Source organism: Erinaceus europaeus, chromosome 3 (genome assembly GCF_950295315.1).
Source record: "Erinaceus europaeus chromosome 3, mEriEur2.1, whole genome shotgun sequence".
Taxonomy (NCBI): Eukaryota; Metazoa; Chordata; class Mammalia; order Eulipotyphla; family Erinaceidae; genus Erinaceus; species Erinaceus europaeus.
In genome coordinates, this window is record NC_080164.1 from 100,119,259 (window position 1) to 100,124,845 (window position 5,587).

A 5,587-nucleotide genomic window follows, 5' to 3' on the forward strand; every position below is an offset into this window, starting at 1 on the left:
ATCTCTCTTCTTCATTTCCTAATTTGGACAAGCTCTTATTACATTCATGAAAATGCCAAAGAATTGTTTTTCAGTATGTAGGATGTCTTATTGAATTTAGTCACATTTCTACCTAAGTCTTCTTCATCATTGAAAACTATTAAAAAAATACTTTTCAATCACAAATTACAAAGGAGACTGAACTATGTGCTGCAAACTGGTTAATGAAGGTGTAAATAATCATTTATTGTTATTTTAATTATATTTTGCTGTGATGTGTATAGTTAAAATGTTTTTTAGATGCTGTTAGTATCCATATTTAATCACAGCGATTTTCCATTACCTTTAGATTATATAATGATTATACTTAAGCTGCATTTTTAAGGCTTTAAAACTGTTAAAATTTTTTTTCACAGAATAATTATCAAAATCCTAAAGATATCACTGAGTATCATATACATATTGCAAAATATATTTTTACACATATTATAGGTAATATTATACCTATTAGAAATAAACATTCTCAATAAAAATAAATATAATGTACATATATCTGAACTTTAAGCTTCTTATATATGAATGTATTCATAATAAGTCATAAAAAAGAAGAAAATAAATCCTAGATTAATTTGAATACCATTTTTTTAAATCCACAAAGAAATAGCTTATTATAGATTGCTAGGAGATCTTACTGTGAAAACGCTAATTTTCCTAGCTATGTCATAATGATCAGCACATCTTATAATGAATTAGAGACAAACTGTTTCTGTGAATTTTCCTATTTGTTCCCATCATTAAATGTCTGAATGTCTATTTGGAAATTTATAGAGGTTACTGGAACAAAACTAATCCAAACTGAATCTGTTTACATATTTTTGATCTTGATATACATACAGATTTTTACACAACTTCAGTCAAAATTAAATGATAAGTTTTTCTGAGTTTTGATTAGTTCAACACATTAAATTAGGAAACAATTTCCTTTTACTATTTTCCTATTCTTTTAAAAAACTCTATTCATTGTAATGACAGAGACAGAGAAAGACACAGAGAGAGAGAGAGAGAGAGAGGGAGGGAGAGGGGGAAATAGTAGTGCTTATGGTGGTACTTACACTTGAACCTGAGATATGATATATTTTGCATAATCATCATGCTATCTCCTCAGCCCCCACCCCCTTTTTTCCATTCAATGGTAGCAGATGTTTATTGGGAGAATATTGTTGGATATCAAGAAATCCAAGTCTAATATGACTTCCAACAACATTTGGGAAACAATAAACTAAAACACTTTAGTTTTGAAATACTTTATTATTATTATTATTACTGACTTAATAATGACTGAAAATATTATAGGATAAAAGGGGTACAAGTCCATACAATGCCCACCACCAGAGTTCCATATCCCATCTCCTCCATTGGAAGCTTCCCTATCTTTTTTTATCTTTATTTATTATTATTATTTATTTATAAAAAGGAAACACTGACTAAACCATAGAATAAGATGGGTACAAATGCACACAATTCCCAACACCAGAACTCCATATCCCATCCCCTCCCTTGATAGCTTTCCTATTCTTTAACCAAATGATATTACATCTACTGATCCCAACCTAATCAATGCAATGAGTACCACTTAGGTATGCTTCACTTAAGACTGTGTCCAGAGATGTCAGGCATGGAATGTCAACCCTTCAGCCTCATTATTTGGATGAGATCTTCTCTTTCATAGGATTCTCTAATTCCATTCCAGGTGGTTCACTTCCCAACAAATTCTCAAAACCTAGATATAGACCAGGTTCCATGAGATAGGGCATATGTTCACATATATCCATAAATTAGGGCAAAAATTTACTTGAAAGCAAAAGTACACAATAGTCTACAGTGAGTCAGTATGAAGTTCATAATGAAATAGTGTCTACTTAGATTTAGATACCCTCCTCACATATTTCTCTCCCTTCCTCCCAAGCTATCCTTATCAAACAAGGACTGCAAAAGCTGAATAAGGGCAAGAAACTGGCATACATTAATGATGACTCTTTAGTCACTATTTTTTTTAATTGATGGCATTGATTTAATTGATATATTTCTGTGTAGATGACAACATCTGTGGCAGCAGATATTACAAAATCCTTTTCTCCTCCTCCTCCTTCTCTTTCTTCTTCCCCTTCTTCTTCTCCTCCTCCTCCTTCTTTTCCTATAGTGGGTGTACCTTCTGTTTTCAATACTGGACAAGTCTTGGAAATACATGTTTGTACCTTAGTAAATGTATGTTCCACACCACACCTACAGCAGTTATGACAGCATTCACCTCTACCTATTGACCCCTCAGACTTCTCTGCCTGCACTTCCTCCCCGCCCTTTTTGGTAACTATTATTTTATTATGAGCATCTAAGGGTTTACCTAAGTTTAATTGAATGTGTTCAGTTCCTTTGCTTATTAAACTTTCTAAAGAATTAAAATATTTTTATTCACTTTATTTTAATGAGTGAGATACAGAGCAAAACACACACACACAGAGACCAGAGCCCTGCTCAGCTCTGGCTAATAATGGTGGTGTTGGGAATTAAAGCTGGGGCTTTGGAACATCAGACAGGGGAGTCTGTTTTCAGAGTCATATTGCTGTCTTCCCAGCCATAAACTCAATTTATTTGATTTATTTTATTTTAATGAGAGAAAGATACAGAGATAATCCAGAGTCCTACTGAGCTCTGGTGGATAGTGATGCTGGGGACTGAACCTGAAGCCTCAGAATTTCAGGCATGAGATTATTTTTCAGAACCATTATGCTGTTACTCCAGCCCTCCTTACTCATATTTTAATAAATATGAGAAGATTAAAAAATAGCATACCATTGAGACCATCCATGCATTAGTTTACCTGTTAGGGTATGTGCCATGTCATGTGCACAGTCTAGTTCAAGCTGTGCCAAGATGATCATGGAACAGTGGCAAAAATGAAGATGAGAAGGTGGTGAAAGATGTTTAGAAACTGAAATATACATTGTGTGATGAGTTAATTAGTTTTAGGAATAAAGAAATAAAAATATTAAACTGATAAGAACAGATACTACACTTGATCTTAGCCAAAAGGCCGAGAAGTTGTACCCCTCCTACCTTATGGTTTTGTTAATTTATCCTTTCTTAAAAATAAAATAAATAAATAAAAATAAAAAATAAAAAGAAATAAAAATAAGAAAAATGCTTTTAGTATCTAGAAATATGCTAATACGTTTAACTACATTTGGGAAAAGAGCTGGAGAGAACTGAGAAAGGGAGAAATGTTTTAAGATTGCAAATTAATTATGATGTTTATACTGAGCCTATAGTTATGGTCTCTATGGGAATAGGGTATGAAAAGGAGGGGTTAAAAGGCTTTGACCAGGTATGGAGATTTTCTGTTGCTTGTACTTATGATGATGGTTATTAGAAAGCTGAAAAAAAAAAAAACATCTGGGGACATCAGGGATACATTTGAGGCAGGTGAAATCAACGGCAAGGTAGATAATGATTCTGCAAGGAGAAAGTGATAGCTGCTTAGAGACTGTTTAATAAATGTGCTTGAAATAGTTTTAATTAGTTTGCTAGAAATCTGAAGAGTCTAAATTCTTGTAGGAACTGTAGAGAAGAAGGAAATTACCAAAGTGATCACTCAGGTTTAGAGCATGTTTGCATGGCTAAATCCTCTGAATTCCCAGGTTTAGTCCCTTGCACCAACAGAGCTGAGTTTAATCCCCCCTCTATATATAATTTTCACATACAAATAAATACATCTATTAACAATAACTTGCACTAGGGCCCAAGAAATAGCACCAATGCTTTAGGTTTCTATGCCCTAGGCTGAGGTCCCTGGTAATATATATATATCAGGACTCAACAGTCCTCTAGTCCCTCCCATCTCTGCTTTTCATTAACATCAATAAATAGTGGAACTATATAATGTATAAATTGGGCTAGCCTTTTAAAATTCATAACGGTTATACAGCAAATGGAATAATAGAACTAATGAATACTTTCCATGCATAATTTAGAAATACATAATTTTGAGCTACTATCTTTAATTTTATTATTTTTATTTTTTTATTTTTAAAATATTTTATTTATTTACTAATGAGAGGGATAGAAGAGAGAGAAAGAACCAGACAGCACTCTGGCACATGTGTTGCCGGGGATCAAACTCAGGACCTTATGCTTGAGAGTCCAGCACCTTATCCACTGTGCCATCTCCTGGACCACTATCTTTAATTTTGATGCCAGTTTTTTTTTCCATTTTAAAAATAAATGACATTAAGGGTTGAGTGGTAGTGTATCTGGTTGAGTGCTCATGTTACAGTGAGCAAGGATCCAGGTTCAAGCGCCCACTCCTCACCTGCAGGGGGAAAGCTTTGCAAGTGGTGAAACAGTGTTGTAGGTATCTGTCTCTCTTCCTCTCTATCTCCCCCGTCCATCCATTTCTGGTTCTGTATCTAATAAAGATAATAAAATCTTAATGTAATTAGTTTATCATAGAATGAAATTCCAGGTATGTAGCATCAGACTTTTATATCTACATAAGACTCACTGTACCTGTCATTGAAATTCTAGCTGCCACCCACCCACCAAATAGACGTCTTTACCTATTCGTCTTACTTCCCATCTCCTCATTTTCCTTTTGCTCCAATAACCATCAATTTTACTGATTCTAAATGTTATTTTAGTACTGTTAGCAGTTAATTTTAGCTACTTGTGTTTCACAGGTGAGTAAAACCATCCAATAACCCACTTGTTGGTTATTTCACTTTGAGCTATTATTCAGTTGTATCATGGACTCTGCTGTGCACATTTGGGAGAAGAGAATCCTTATGGTGGTGCTTTACCCTTACTTTCAAAGTCATCTCAGAAAGCAACTAGTAGAACTTGAGTTTCAAAGTCATACTCTCTAGTCTCAAAGTCTTTCCTCCTTATTCTGCATCTGCTGGAATACTAGACTACTCTGAGAGAAAAAAAGATCAAACAATATGATGCATGACGAGAAGACAGAGTGAACTAATCAAAGTAGTAGAAAAGTAAGGTTTAATTGCAGATTTTCCCATATCATTTAATGTTCAATTCTCCTTTGTTCAATTATCCAACAAGTCTTAGCAGTAATAGGGGTTTTCAACTCCTTGGACAAAAGCATCTATACTCTAGCATGTGTATAACGCATTAACAGGTAGTATGCATCAAAGGGTGGAAAAAAGAATAATTAAATTATTTAATTCCTCTTCTGCAGGAATTAAAATGTGAAAATTACATCTTCTATTTCCATGGGCATAGTATTTCCTCTAAGATACATTTTCCATATTAATATATCAAAATTTCCAAGGATTTATTAATAATATTGTTATCAAAGTATTGATTCCTAAATCCTTCTGATTTCTTCTATTCCTGTGCTTCTAGTGCTCAATACCTAGCCTTTGAATTTGGTAAGGGTTTTCAATTATATCTATTAGACCAGGTCATGCTTTATGTGACTAAAAGTAATTAAAAATTAAATGTACATATGTATATATGTATGCACTTATTTAGTTAGATGCAGAGAAGTAGGAAGGGAGTGAGAGAGGTAACAGAACCAAAGTTCAATTCTGTGGAG

General features: G+C 33.7%; 1 pseudogene; it reads right to left on the reverse strand.

Annotated features, from left to right (window-relative positions):
• Nucleotides 1–2,986: 2,986 nt before the first annotated feature.
• LOC132537771 (U2 spliceosomal RNA) lies at nt 2,987–3,082 on the reverse strand (annotated as a pseudogene).
• Between the last annotated feature and the right edge of the window lie 2,505 nt (nt 3,083–5,587).